At 45.1% G+C, this 14,344-nt stretch overlaps 1 protein-coding gene and 1 pseudogene across 1 annotated transcript in view; both read left to right on the forward strand.

The window, feature by feature from the left end:
* Positions 1–14,344, forward strand: part of OSR1 (odd-skipped related transcription factor 1) — a 365,031-nt gene that overhangs the window by 115,019 nt on the left and 235,668 nt on the right.
* On the forward strand, positions 1,146–6,094 carry LOC140601687 (small ribosomal subunit protein eS8-like; annotated as a pseudogene).

The raw sequence follows: 14,344 nt of genomic DNA on the forward strand, positions 1-14,344 counted from the left end.
GCAGGCTCTGTGTCAGCTGTCAGGACTAGGAAAGGCAAAGGACCAGGGGTACTCTGTGTGTAGCTGGTGACAATGGGATGTCACAAAGAGTGGGAAGGGGAAGAAAAGTGTCAGCACTGACAGTGCTGTGGTGGGGTGCAGGAGGAACCCAGGGCCCCCGGGGGTGCTTTGGAAAGCCACGTTTCAGGCCCGTGTGCAGGAATGACCGGCCGGCCCTGCTGATGCAGATCAAAGCCTTGGGGCGCCTTGGCTGGGGTGGTAGCTGGCCACTGTATTCTGGCCTCCTGGCCGCTCCATAAACTGTCTCTGACAGGGTGGCATCTCCAGCAGGCGGGTGATGCAGAAGGGAACACATGCAGCCATATTTCAGCCTGGACACCAGAACTTGAATGGGAGCGCGTGCGTGTCTCCGCCTGAAGTTTCCCTGAAGCTAATTTGTGACCATCTGAATTTATGGCCTTGGAGGACAACAGATCGACCAACTAGACCCATATGTGCTCAGTCCCCAAGACTGCATCTCAGAGAGCACAGCGGGGAGGGCGGAGGGCGGAGGGCGGAGGGGGAGAGATTTTATTGTGTTCCTGGCAATAGGCGGTGATACAGGTCCTGTCAAGTGATGAGTTTTTAGAGGCTTTTTTAGAACATCTCATTGTCCTCTTCTCTCTCACCCAAGGTTGTCTGTGGAGCCTGGAACCGAAGAGCTTGCAGAAATTATTCAAAGTCACAAACATTCCATAGGAATTGGCTAGAACACTGATACCTCAGAATCCCCTGTTTGGCCCAGCAGCCCCAAGATCACCTATCTTCATGAAAGCAACTCTGCTTTGAAGGACTCTGTTTCCTTGTGGGTGGGGAGCCGTCTATCTCTGTTTCTGGATCAGCCTCGGTGCACCCTGCAGGACACAGGGCCTGATTTGTGCACAGGTGGGGTGGTGGCCACCCCAGCAGAGCTTGCCTTCCCACAGTCTCTCCTATCTGTCGCCTGCCTCCTGACAGGCCTTACCTGTCTTAAGGCCGGGAGATGACCTCCACTGAGCCCTTCCAGCTCTGCGAGCCAAGAACCAGTCAGTTCACAAACATTCCTGGGGCTCTGTGCTAGCTCTAATTCTAGAATGTTATGAATTACCATTCTTTTTCCCAACAAAGACAGTCTAAAAGGCTTCCCCTCAGGGACAGGTGACAAAGACTTGTTGAGACAAAGGCAGGGCCTGACATCAGCTCCTTTCCTGAGAGAAGATATGCAGAGTCTCAAAGGGGAGTGCATGAAGGCACAGCAGGGGGTGAGAAGGAAATGGGCAGGAAAGGGCCCCGTTAGTGGGTCGTGGGTCGCAAGTGCCCTGCTTGCTCTCCCGTCTCCCGTCTTAAACACAGAAGGCAGAGATGCTCCTGGGTATCTCATGTTCTTCCTTGATCACCCCTGTTCAGGAGGCATGTGCGCACGGAATGTGGCCTCCCGGGCTGGGATGGCAAGTGTGTGTGTGTGTGTGTGTGTGTGTGTGTGTGTGTGTGTGTGTATACCTGCACACACACCCTAGGCATAGAGACTCGCTGGTAGCAACGTGACACAAATGAGGAGACATGATGAGGTAGGAAGGGTACCTAAGTGGGAGAGAGGACTGATAGGGGCTGGATGTGGCCCACCCCCCAAATTCTTTGTTGAAATCCTTCTCTCATGGTGTGATGGATTGGGATGTGAGGCTGCTGGGTAGTAATTAGCATTTGATGAGGTCATGAGGGTGGAGCCCGCATGGATGGGGTTAGAGCCCTAAGGAGTCACAAGAGGACTTGCTCCTCCCTGCTTGATGCCATGTGAAGATTTGAGAAAAGGCCCATTTGCAACACAGAGGAGGCTCTCCTCACAGGCTGGAGTTCTGATCTGAGACTTCCAGCCTCCAGAACTGTGAGAAATGTTCTTGTTTATATACCACCAGTTTACGGTACTTCATTACAGTGGCTGGAACAGACTAAGATAAAAGCTATGTTTTAAGCAACAGCTCTGCCATGAGCAGTGTGGCTTTGGGGGAGTTACTTACCCCCTCTGAGTAGAAATTCATTCTGCTGGGAAAATGAATAATAACTCCTGCTCCACTTCCCTCCTTCACATGGTTGTTAGGAGAACAAAAGGGGAGGATATATATGGCACTGTTCCACAGAATCTAAGTTTTCTGAAATATTCAGAAAACATAATCTCTGTGTTTGCTTTTAAAACAAAACACTGCCATTGGGGCTGCCTTTTATTTTTTTTTTTTCTTGCTAAAGTTGAATGTTCTGTACACATGATTCCAAAATACTGTCAGCTTTCCATTTTAGTTTTGAATTTCTACCTGCCATAATGTTTCTCAACAATGAAACCAGGTTCCTCTTTGTGTGGATTCCTTGCTTTCTTCTCTGCCTACCCTGCTATTTCGTGACCTGGGAAAATGAGCCAGGAGGGAGAGAGCAGGGGACTCATCCAGAAATGCTCATGTTGGGGAAAGATCCTGACTCCTGGATAAATGAAGTGTGGATTGCTGGCAAATTTCTTAAGATAATATTTGTGGCAGGAAAAATCATGTTCAGTTAAAAAATTGGCAGCAATTCTCTCACGGAGAGAATTATCTTTTGTTTAGCAAAATACCTTGATGACTTTGAGTACAAAAGGTGAGCTCGCCTGGGGACATGGTTTAGATGCCTTAGACTGGAGGTGGTTTTCAACCTTGCTTGTACATTAGGAACTTTGAAAAAGTATGTGTGCCTGCCCCAGCTCTAGAGCCTCTGATGTGATTGGCCTTGGGTAGGATCTGGCATCACTGTTTTTAAATATCCCGCCCTGTCCTAGAGATTCTAATGTGTAGCCTGGGTTGATTCCTCTGCATCAGAGGCAGACAAGAGGGGCTGAGAAAAGAGTGATAGAATCGGGGAAGAATAGAGAAGAGCTGATAGCTTGATGGGAGATGAGGGAGGGAAAGAAAAGTCAGTTTGGGTGGTGGTGGGCTGGGGTTCTCTGTGCAGAGATGACCAGTGAGGTATTTCCAGTGCCCAGAGGAGCCAGGCACAGTTAACAAAGGAATCCCTGGCATTTAATTTTAGGACACTTGCTTCCCTGTATGTAGTACATACAATACTACCCTGTATCTTCCAGTCCTCAGTGAAAGTCCCATGACCAGTCTAATGTCCATAGTACGGTGGGGGAAAGGCCAGAACTTAGGCTGGCCCCAGTGATGAACAAAAAAAAAATCCAACACCTGCAGAAGATAAAAATTGGAGAAGGGATTGGAAATCCAGCGAGAGTGGGAAATTGGAGCTAGGAGGGAATGAGGACAAAATAGCCTCCCTACAAATCCTCTGGGATATTGGGAAGGATGCTTGGTTTCCTACCGTTTGTGGGCTAGGGATTCAAGGCAATTTTATTTAAATCTCAGTGGATCGTGCCTCAGCTGCTGGAGGACATGAAGACTTTACAAACAGCTGACACTTGAGCCAAAGAATAATAAATAATTCACCACCTTCCACTCTTTCCACCGCACACACTCCATGTGTGGAATATTTTACAGTGATCACAGTTCATTCGCATTCATCTCTCTTTGAGCTTTCCAACAGGCCTGAGAGATGAGGAAGGAAGGAATTTGTCACATGTGATGGCGAGAAAAGGGGATTCTCAGCAGCCTTAGTTTGCATCCAGCAAGTTCCAGGAGTGGTGGGGCTTGAAGCATCACTCATGGTTCTGACTTGGTGTTCAGCCCACCATCTCGGCTTCAGTTTGGGTCTCCAAGAGCTTTGGCCTCACAGGGGGAGCCTTCTTGTGCCTTTACACTCGTTTGTTTTTAGACAACACAAGTCTAGATCTAACATTTACTTTAATCTCTTCCCCCTCTGCCATCTTTTCTCGCCTCTCTTTTCTCTCTCCCCTTTCCCCATCTTCTCATCCCCATCTGCCTACTGTTTCTTTAGCTGTACTCTCATTCCAGAGACTTCGCCTAGCTTCGCCTAGCTGTGGTCATGCACGGATTCCACCTATGCGTGTTTTCAAGCCCTTTCTTATTATTTGGCCTTCTGTGTTTATCTGATTCCAGGATGAGTCAAATGTGCTTACCAGCAAGGATTGCAGAATCCTCGGGTTTCTAACCGGGAAATGGGAAACGGTGGCCCTGCCTATCTGGGAGGAACTTCCTGGCTTTGCTCACGGACCTCCGCAAGCTGATGTTACACTCATTCTCAGCAGCTAGAGAGGACTGAATATATTGACTGGCTTTAGCTGACCTTTGCTCTAGATTTAGGAGAGAGGCATGGTGACCTGTTTCTCCCACATGGAAGCAAACAGTGGAATGCATTTTATGCTCAGGTGTTTGCCATATAGCTTGATACAAAACCATGTCCTGGAAAACTATAAGCCAATCTAATTTATAGAAATAAACTGAGTGAGAATCATTATTTTTTATTGGTACCACTTAATGTGAAGAAAATGCACATTTTCCAAAAATATGGAAAAAACGTTCCATTTGCCTTATTGGGTCCAAATGTTAGGTTTAAATTATTTTACTATGCAAACTTTCTTTCATATCTTGGCAGTAGTGATTTCCATTTTTATTCCTTTGGTATCCATAATCTTATGAGAATCAAAAACATATGCTTTGAGATCACTGGACAGCTCCTCCTCCCACATTTTAAAAATGCACAAGGAAGGTTATTGCTCTGGTAGCAAAAATAACAGGAACGCTATGGGAGAAAATTATGAGGACATCGAGGCTGAATGGGAAAGAGGTTCAAAAGGTGCATTCTGGTTTTCATGCTTTTGATTTGCAAGTCATTAAGCTGGAAGAGCCCCTGCCTCCTGCTGACTGCCACTAGGAATGTGATTTTTTTCTTCTCTAATAGAGGATTGCTTGCTTATTCAATGCTCCAGGTTTGCAATATTGGAGAATAGGGGATCTGGCTTTCCTAGTGCTTCTTGAGATGGGGTGTTTGTTGTCCTGAGGAGTAGGCTGAGAGTGGATGGATTTCTGGCCTCCCTTTGTCTGCAGGAGGAGGGTGCATTTGGTAGGGAGGCAGAAGAATCACACAAGTTTCAGTCTCAGGGAATTTCAGGCTGACAGAAGCTAGTGAAGAGGTGAGTGCATGGTGTTTGCTTCTAAAAAAAAATTAGAAAAAAAATTGAGGAGAGTCAGATACTGAAAATTAATGAAAGGGTCTTTTGCAGCCAGCATGGAGAGCAATGGGCATCTTTCAGGACAACTGGCACAGGCACTTCAAGACTGGGGGCAAGATAAAGCCCTACCACAAGAACCAGAAGTATGAGCTGGGATGCCGTGCTGCCAACACGAAGATTGGCCCCCTCCACATACACACAGTCCATGTTTGGGGAGGCAATAAACACAGTAAGAGGCACTGTGCCTTGAGGGAACTTCTCCTGGGATTCCAAGTGTCATATGCACAAAACAAGGATTGTTGATGCTGTCTACGATGCTTCCAACAACGAACTGGTCCACACCATGGCCCTAGTGAAGAACTGGATCGTGCTCACGGAGAGCCCACGGTCCCCACAGTGTAGGAGCCCCACCCTGCACTGCCTCCCCCCTGGGGGCACAACAAGGGGGCCATGCTGGCTGCCTAGAAGGAAGAGATTTTAAACAAAAAAACGATCAAAGAAAATTCAGAATATGATGAAAGGAAAAAGAATGCCAAAATCAGCAGTCTTCTGGAGGAACGGTTCCAGCACGGCCAGCTTTTGGCATGCATGGCTTTGAGACAGGGTCAGTGTGGCCGAGCAGATGGCTACGTGCTAGAGGGCAAGGAGCTCGAGTTCCATCAGTGGAAAATCAAAGTCCAGCAAGGCAAATAAACCTTCCTCTCATCTATCTTCGGTCATGTAATAAAGGTGTTTATTGTTAAAAAAATAAACAAAATGTGATGAAAGGAAAGTGGGAAGGGTGTCAATGGAGAATGGGAAGGGCAGATGAGAGGCTCAGTGTCCTTCAGGGGTAAGAGGACAAAGGCCCTGGTGGCCTTGCCCCATGAACTGGGTCATAGTCCAGACCTGGCATCGGCATGTTAGAGAATGCTCACTGGCTGTTCAATCAGCCAAAACTCTTGTTTCCAGAAATAAACCATGTCATTCTCTGCCTTCTTCTTTGTCTTTGCCATGTTTGTCCTCCTTGGGACTTTGGCCTTGCTCAGTGTACACAGCTGTATACTTCCAAGTTTCCTCTGTCCATGAATCAGTGATAAGTGAACACGTGTTTTAATCCACAGGTCATTCTTGAATTTCTGTAGCATACTTGCTACTCTTTATCCTCAACAACAATGACACATTAGAATGTTCTCCCCTGGTCCATTAAAAAAACTCACTCTTTTTTCACAGTTGACACAAGCATCTTATTCTCTATGAAACCCTACCTGATCTCCCAAAGCCAAGCTATTTTGTTTCTTTTCTGAGGTCCCCTATACCTGGGGGGTACACAATAATTATTGCTTTCATTCCTCACACTTTTCTTTCTACAGGTCTGGGAACTCTTCTAAATGTAAACTCCTTGAGGGCAGGAACTGCCTTAATTACCCTGACCTTCCAAACATTTCAGTCCCTGGCACATAATAGGTGTTTAGTAAATGTTTTTGAATGGATGACTGAATGAATGACATTCATTCATGAAGCCCTGATTGGTTGCAAGGATGAGTAAAAAATGTATTTCATTCACAAATAGGCAAATATAATTACAGTGGAAGTACTATAATTTTTTATATTATACTAGTATACTATATAGTATACTATTATACTATTAATTAGTTTTTGCATTCTAAGAGTGAAAGGGAGCACTTACAACTGTATGCTTAATAACCAAGTGGAATAATGCACTCCCTTTGGATCCGAACTCCCTGACTCACAGTCCATGCTGACCTTGACTTCCTGACTTTGACTGTGGGTGTTAATCAGATAGTTGGATGATTGTTGAATGACTGTCTCTGGAAATTGATTGATATTGACTCTGCCAAACAAGACTTTAAAGATGCTGAGGAGAGATATCCTTAGCATTGGGGGTGGGGAAGGCTTTCAGTGATCATGATTCAGGAAGCAGGCTGATGGCCATCTGTGCAGGAACACATTTCACTGCATCTGGTCCTCAATATCTGAGAACACTCACACGTAGATCCCAATAGCTAGGTCTCCAGAGGCAAGTCAGACTTGCACTCATTCATGGGTGGCTCCTTCTCTAGGGCCAAGTCCTGTTCTGAGCTCTCTTCATGAGACTTGAAGGTAAAGTGGGCTTATGCTTGGTAGACATGAGTGGAACATGTTAGTAATTAACCAGACTGGAAGACTGATTAAGTGCAGGATGCTGGGAACTATGGGAATTCAGTGGTTTTCCTGGTGTCACCCACTTCCTCATCACTAGCTCTGCCCACTTCTCCATTATTAGCCTAAGGAAAATTGCCTAACTTCTCCAAGTCTCACTCTTCTTTTTGCAACATGGGAGTCAAATGGGAGCATTTCTGCTCATCTTCCAGAATTGTTATGGAGATTAAATGAAACAAAGACTGTATACTTATAAATAAAATACCAGTCTGTTTTACTTCTTTTTGTATCCCTAGGGCCTCATGAGAGCCTGGGACATAGAAGAGGGCTCAGATCCTTGGAGAAGTTGATGGCCCTTTGAGGGACCATCAGAGTGTGTATGACTCCAGCTGGTCTAGTTCAAATCCCAGCTCCACTTTTTTCTAGCTAGGTAGACCTTGAGTAAGTCACTTAAACTGTCTGTGATCCTGTCACATTTTCTGAGGAAAATAATAGCTTCTACCTCATAGGATGACTTCAGATTTAAAAGAGGTCATGTCTTTGAAGCTCTTGGGGCAGTTCCTGAAACAGATAACCTTAATAAACACAAGCTACTGTTATCCCATCTCCTAGAGGCTGCCATTTACTCATAGACATAAAATAGTATTCTTGTGTGAGATATTTTGGTAACTTTTTAAAAAATATTTTATTTATTTGAGAGAGAGAGGGAGAGGGAGAGAGAGAGAGAGAGAGAGAGAGAGAGAGAGAGAATGAATCACAAGCAGGAGGGAAAGGCAGAAGGAGAAACAGACTCCTCACTGAGCTGGGATCCCCATGTGGGACTTGATCCCAGGATCCTGGGATCATGATCTGAGCTGAAGGCAGATGCTCGACTGACTGAGCCACCCTGGCGCCCTATTTTGGTAACTTTTATTGAGGCTATTCAGATATCTTTGGTAGTAAATGGGCTTATGTGACTTTGTCAATGAACTCCAAAACACCTGCTGCTTGTCCCTCACACAAGTCTTATACAGCTCTCTTTCTTACCTCAGAAATCAAGAGATATACTTTAAGGCTAATGCTTGTTTTCCCTTTGATTCTCCTAAAGTTACATTCCTTTTTTTAATAAACTTTTTATTTTGAAATAATTTTAGATTTACAGAAAAGTTGCCAAAATAAGGTAGAACATTTTTGTATACTCAGCACCAGATCTCCCCTAATATGAACATCTAGTATAACCATGGGACATTGGTCAAAACTAAGAATTTAGCATTATACATTATTGTTGACTAAACTACAGGCTTGTTTTCTGTGTCAGCAGTTTCTCCACTAATGTCCTTTTTCTCTTCCAGGGTCCCACACTGTACACAGTTGTCCTGTGTCTTTAGTCGCATCCCATCTGGGACAGTTTCTCAGTCTTCTTTTATTTTCTGTGACCTTGACAGTTTTGAGGAGTACTGGTCAAGCAGTTAGGTTAGCCTGATGTTTTTCCCATGATTAGATTGGGACTACAGGTTTTGGGAGAAATGCCACAGCAGTGAAGTGCCAAGCCTACACTTCAATGAGAAATCTTTAGGTCTTTTCTGTCTTTTTGCTTGGCCTCAATGCCTTCTCCTCTCTTTTCTAATTATCATCCTCTCCCAACACCCCAAAATGGACTTGTAGTCTGAGGTAACCAAAGGGTAAGAACTAAGTTGGGCCTTGAAGGGAAATTAGAATTTGGAAGTGATAGGCATTTTGCTTGCCTGAGTCTCTATTATATTTGACAGGTCACAGCCCACCACGAGGATATAACCTCCCTCACTCCATCTACTCCCTCAATTTGTGGGAATTTGAGAGAGATTTTGTATTGACACATGGCATACGTTGAGTTTTATCTTCACTTCAAGGTGCAGGTACTAACATTTCAGTGATTCCCTGGGGGTCTTCTGTTCCAGCTCCTCAGAATACCCGTGTCTCCACCTGTGCACACTCAGATTGTGCGCTCTATAGCTCAGCTCACGTGCCACCTCTATCTCTCCGAATCCAGGCTGGAGTTCAAGGTGGAAATCAGGGTAGATGTACAGACACAATGGAGAGCATTTGTGGTGAGGGATTCTGGAAGAAGGCTCAGCACCTGGGCTGATGATAAGGCTCCGGGTAGGTGCCCACACTTCATTTCTGGTCTTCAGTGCCAGAAGAATTATGCTGATGTGAACTGAATCCCACTTTTATGTTGTTTATCATAAGCCACTGCTGTCTTCACTGCCCCCATCAGATGCTATCTAGACATGAAGGAAGATAAGAGGGGGAGGACTTGACTGCACATAAATCTTGGAAATGCAGGAACTGTCAGGTTGGGATTTCCATGTTTAAAATTTAGGACAGCAGGAGGACTTGGTTTCTACTCCCAGACCTGCCTCTCTTAGAATCTGCATTCACCCAGGGCTGCAGGGAGGGGGGTTAGAGAGACTGAGGATGGAGTCAGAGGGGGCGGCTACACTGCAATCCCTAAGTGACTGTGGACTGCAAGGCCAACAAGGGTGCAGCCCCAGACTCTACTGCAGCTGCAGTCTCACTGTGTCTTCTCCTAGCACGCACCAACCCCTCCATTGCTCCTGCTGGAGCCCATATTTCCCGAGCCCAAGTTTGTGGAAACCCCATCTTGGTTACACCTAGTGGACCGTCTCTTCTTAGGACTCCTACCTGAATCCATGATCCAGGCCTGACCATTTGTCCTCCATCCTAAGACCCTCCTCCCAAGATCAGGTCCCTTGTGCAACAGCAAGAGAAAAAAAGAAAGGAAAAATATCTGAAAGCAAAAAGTCACCCAGCCTCCAAATAACTACCATCTCCACAAAACAGAAATCCTTCAGGGTCGGGGCTCTGGGAGGCTCATGTCCCCTTCATCCCAGATCTGACTGCCTTGCATCCCAGCTCCAAGCTTCTGTGACCTGTTCTCTCACCCCAGACGATGTTTCCTAGCTGGGAAGAAGAAACTTTTGTGATAGATTCCCAAATGCATTGCGTGAGAATTGACAAGTAATTTAACCTTAATACAAAATGGTTTTTGAGGAAGACAGTATTCTTGAAATAATTTAAGCCTAGTGCTTAAAACTCTAAATAGAGTTTCAGCTAATGGTTCTTAATCTTCTGAAATCATGTTTTTCAATTTTGACAATAGTTGAAAACTGGGAGGACCTGCAAAGAGAGATGGCAAATTTCAAACCAAATACTTGGTTTTCACACGATTTAGGCCAAAGCACTGTGCAATTTGTAGGTTTGTGAAGGTTAGAATTCATCAGACCACATGTTTTCTTGAGTTGCAAAATCATGACTGGGGGCTTAACGCAGGACATCTTCAGCAGCAAATATTTGTTGGGGGGAAAACCTTGTTTTAAACATAAGAAAGAAAGTGAAACTGATATTCTTCATGCATTTCTTTGAGCTACAGCCTGGTCTGGCATTCATTTAAACCAAATATTGCTGCTGCTCTGCCTCTGCCCGTGGCAGGACAAATCGGAAAGGACCCAGGAAGAATCCATAAACTGAGAGCATTCAGAGCTGCTTGATGTGGATTCAGACAGAACGTATTGGAGAACATCCCAAAGTATGTGTTCCATGTTCAAAGAAACCACGGTTTTTATTTGCCCCCCTCCCCCCATTTCACCAAAGGCAGCATGCTATGATGATAGGAGAATGGGCTTGAGAATCAGTGTCTGAGGTTCAAGTCTCGGCTCCTTTGCTTGCTAACTGTGAGATCCTGAATTAATTTCCTTGCTTTCAAAATCTCAGTTTCCTTATTTGTAAAATAGGGCAAATTATTCTCACCTTTTTTTAAAAAAAGATTTTATTTATTTATCCATGAGAGATACAGAGAGAGAGAGGCAGAGACACAGGCAGAGGGAGAAGCAGGTTCCCTGCAGGGAGCCCGACGTGGGATTCGATTCCAGGTCTCCAGGATCATGCCCTGGACCGAAGGCGGTGCTAAATCCCTGAGCCACCCAGAACTGCCCTTATTCTCACCTTTCAAAGTCATTGTGAGTAGTAAGAATAGATTCCACTGGGGAAGCCTCCAGTGTAGCTGCTGGAAGATGTGTAATAGGCGTCTTTTGATTTATACCCTGTAGAGTTCAGTTTTTTTGTTATTTACGTAGTTGGACTGTGAAGAAATAGGGAATCTTCTAGAGTTTATCGTGGAAAATGAGCCCTTGTCCATTCTGCTGGCTTAGTCCCACCATTGGTGACTGAAGGGCACTGGGAAATTTTATGAATGTGTTGCCTTTCGTCCTGCAGCTCAGGGCACAGAGAGGGGAGACTAACGGGTTGCAGCCTTGTCTGACACACTACAGGGCAGACTGTAGGGAGCACAGTACTCTGGGTCCACTAGAAAGGTTTCATCCCCATAGATCTTTCTTTCAGTGCTTTACCTTCACTTCTAAATGCCTTGGGTGTCTGCCTTCTATTGTTCTGGTGTTTGATGCTCCCCATGACTTGCTCTTAGGACTGGTTCCAGATACAAAACTCCATGACCAGGCTTCCGCTTAATTTAGTCTGCCCTCTACTGACTCCAACAATTCTCTGGCCTCACTGAGATACCCAATCCATCAGCCCCAACATGTTCTCACTAATCCCACCTTCCTCATGGCCCCAGTTCCCTCCTGACCAAGCTCTGGTTTCTTGATCAGCACCATATCCACTTCCTTGCCATGTTCCTACCTCCCTTACCTTCATACCATGCCTTCAGTCTAGTTAAACCTAGTTGTGTTTTCCACTGACTCATACCTGAGGTTCTGGATGCTGTTGGAGAAAAAAGATCCCATCATAACTCCACTGATTGAACTCCCTTTGAATCTATGTCTACAAATCTCAAATTTCATACCTTTGCTTACCTCCAAAAATCTCCAAAAGAGCCCTACTTTATGCTGATGACCTTGCCTCATCTTCCTCCTATATGAAGCCCAACCCTTCTGCTGTGCTCTGGAGAAGCCACTGTACAGCTGGATGAATGGTATGTCTTCAGGAATGGAGGGATCACAATAGAATCCCACTCTGCATTTCAGCCCAAATCAAAATAGTTGTGCTCCTTACCTCCTTTTAAGAGTTTGTCAACCAGTGATCACATCATGTTGATTTTTCTCAGCAACAAAGTGAAGTGACATCTGCCAAGTTCTCTTCCATCCTTTGTGTGTTGCCTTCAGAACCACTGAAGATGCCTCATGGCTGCCTGCACCGATAGTGACCATTGTGAGGACACCAATGTCTATTTCAGAGATGACCTTGCTGCAGTCTCTTAAATTCACTCATCTCTGGGAAGAATACTGGAGAACATCCCCATCTCTGGGGGTTAGAGCACTTCTGATTCCCTACATCAGTGGGAAGGACCTCCTCTGTGTCTCTGGAATCTGGGGATATAAGTTGTTGTCCATCCTGCCTACTTCTGGGTCCCTCCTAGTTACTAAATACAGTGCCCTCCTCCTTAAAGCTCTCAGAGCTTTCATTCCTCATTCCAGAAAAGAGCAAGCATGGGATTAATTAGTTTTTTGTACTGTTTTGTGAAAACAGAAAATCAGAGGGCATTTTGCCAGATATAATATCCACTCCCCCCAATGATGGATGATGAAAGTCTGGTGACCTGGTAAAATGTAGATTGTTTCTCTGAGTCTCATCCTTATGAGGGTGTCATACATTAGAAGCACAGCCCCTGATACTCCCAGTGAGAGGATTGGGGCTCAGTTCCTCATTTGTTAAATAAAAAGGTTGGGCTAGGGGATTCTTAAGGGTACTTCTAGCTCTGGAATTTTAATTTAATAAATATCTTGAATGATACCATGCATAACAATCTTTTAAAACTGTTTTAGGGTCCCTGAATAGAAAATCCTAAGGAAGCGTGCCCTGAGGTCCCTGAATTCGAGTCTTCAAAGGCCCATAAATTTTCTGGTATAAAAGCAAACCTATTAGTAATCATAATGTCTATGTCCTGGTGTGTCACAGCGGATTAAGTCACAGTGGAGTCAGGAGGCAACATTTTTGGATGTCCTCACTACACTTGTCAGTGGAAGCAGAACTCAAGGCTAGGGTGGTAGGGAAGAGTGAACCCTCCCTTGAATAATGATAAAAAAGTAAACTAGGTGCTGGGACTAATTTGGGCACCAAATATGTGATCTTAGGGATATCTCTCTAAGCGTTGGTTTCTTCCTTTGTAAAACAGGAATAGAAATAATTCTTACTGTGGTTGAGTATGTGAAGTTCTTAGCATCTGAAAATTGCATAATATGTATGCATCAACAATACTTATCATAATTACTGTTGAGTATTGAAATGAGAGATAAGAGGAGGGCTTATTTCTTTTTTTAAAAAAAGATTTTATTGATTGATTGAGAGAGAGTGAGAGTGCAAGCATGAACTGGGCAAGGGGCAGAGAGAGAGGGAGAAAGAGAATCTTAAGTAGACTCTGTGCTGAGTGTGGAACCTGATGTGGGGCTCAACCCCAGGACCCTAAGATCATGACTTGAGCTGAAATCAAGAGTCAGATGCTCAACCAACTGAGCCACCCAGATGCCCTAAGAGGAGGGTTTCTTAAAGGCTGATGATAGATTACGAGGAGCAAAGCCTTTGCTGGTGCTCCTGATGTCCAGGTATAGAGATGGCTGCTTCTGCTTGCTAGGCTCATCTCTAGCTTCAACCTCACATCCTCATCCTCTGGACCCTCCGAGCTTCTCTGCCTCAAACACAACCTTATAGAAGACCTCATCTCCATGATTTCTGCCATTGGGATAAGGAGAAATCAGAGAGGGTGGCTGGCTCCATTTCCCTGGGAAAAGCAGTGTAGAATACACCCCTGTCCTCACACCACATGGCGCATGAGCTTTATCTCTTCTCCTCAAGGTGACAGAAGGAGCTTTGTTCATAAACTGAAATCCCAGCTTGGCTTGGAAAGGTCCTTTCTTCCTCATCCCAGGTCCTGATTCCTCACATCTCTTGGCAGCTTGAACAGTCGGAGAGCTTCCCCAGTGTTCCAGCAAAGCGCCAAACAGTCATGTTGGCTCTTACACTTTTGTGCTCTGATAGAAGCATGTAAATCCGGAAGACCTGAGCAGCTAATCCCCTTGTTGACGG

The sequence above is a fragment of the Canis lupus genome, chromosome 12 (assembly GCF_048164855.1).
Source record: "Canis lupus baileyi chromosome 12, mCanLup2.hap1, whole genome shotgun sequence".
NCBI classification, from domain to species: domain Eukaryota; kingdom Metazoa; phylum Chordata; class Mammalia; order Carnivora; family Canidae; genus Canis; species Canis lupus.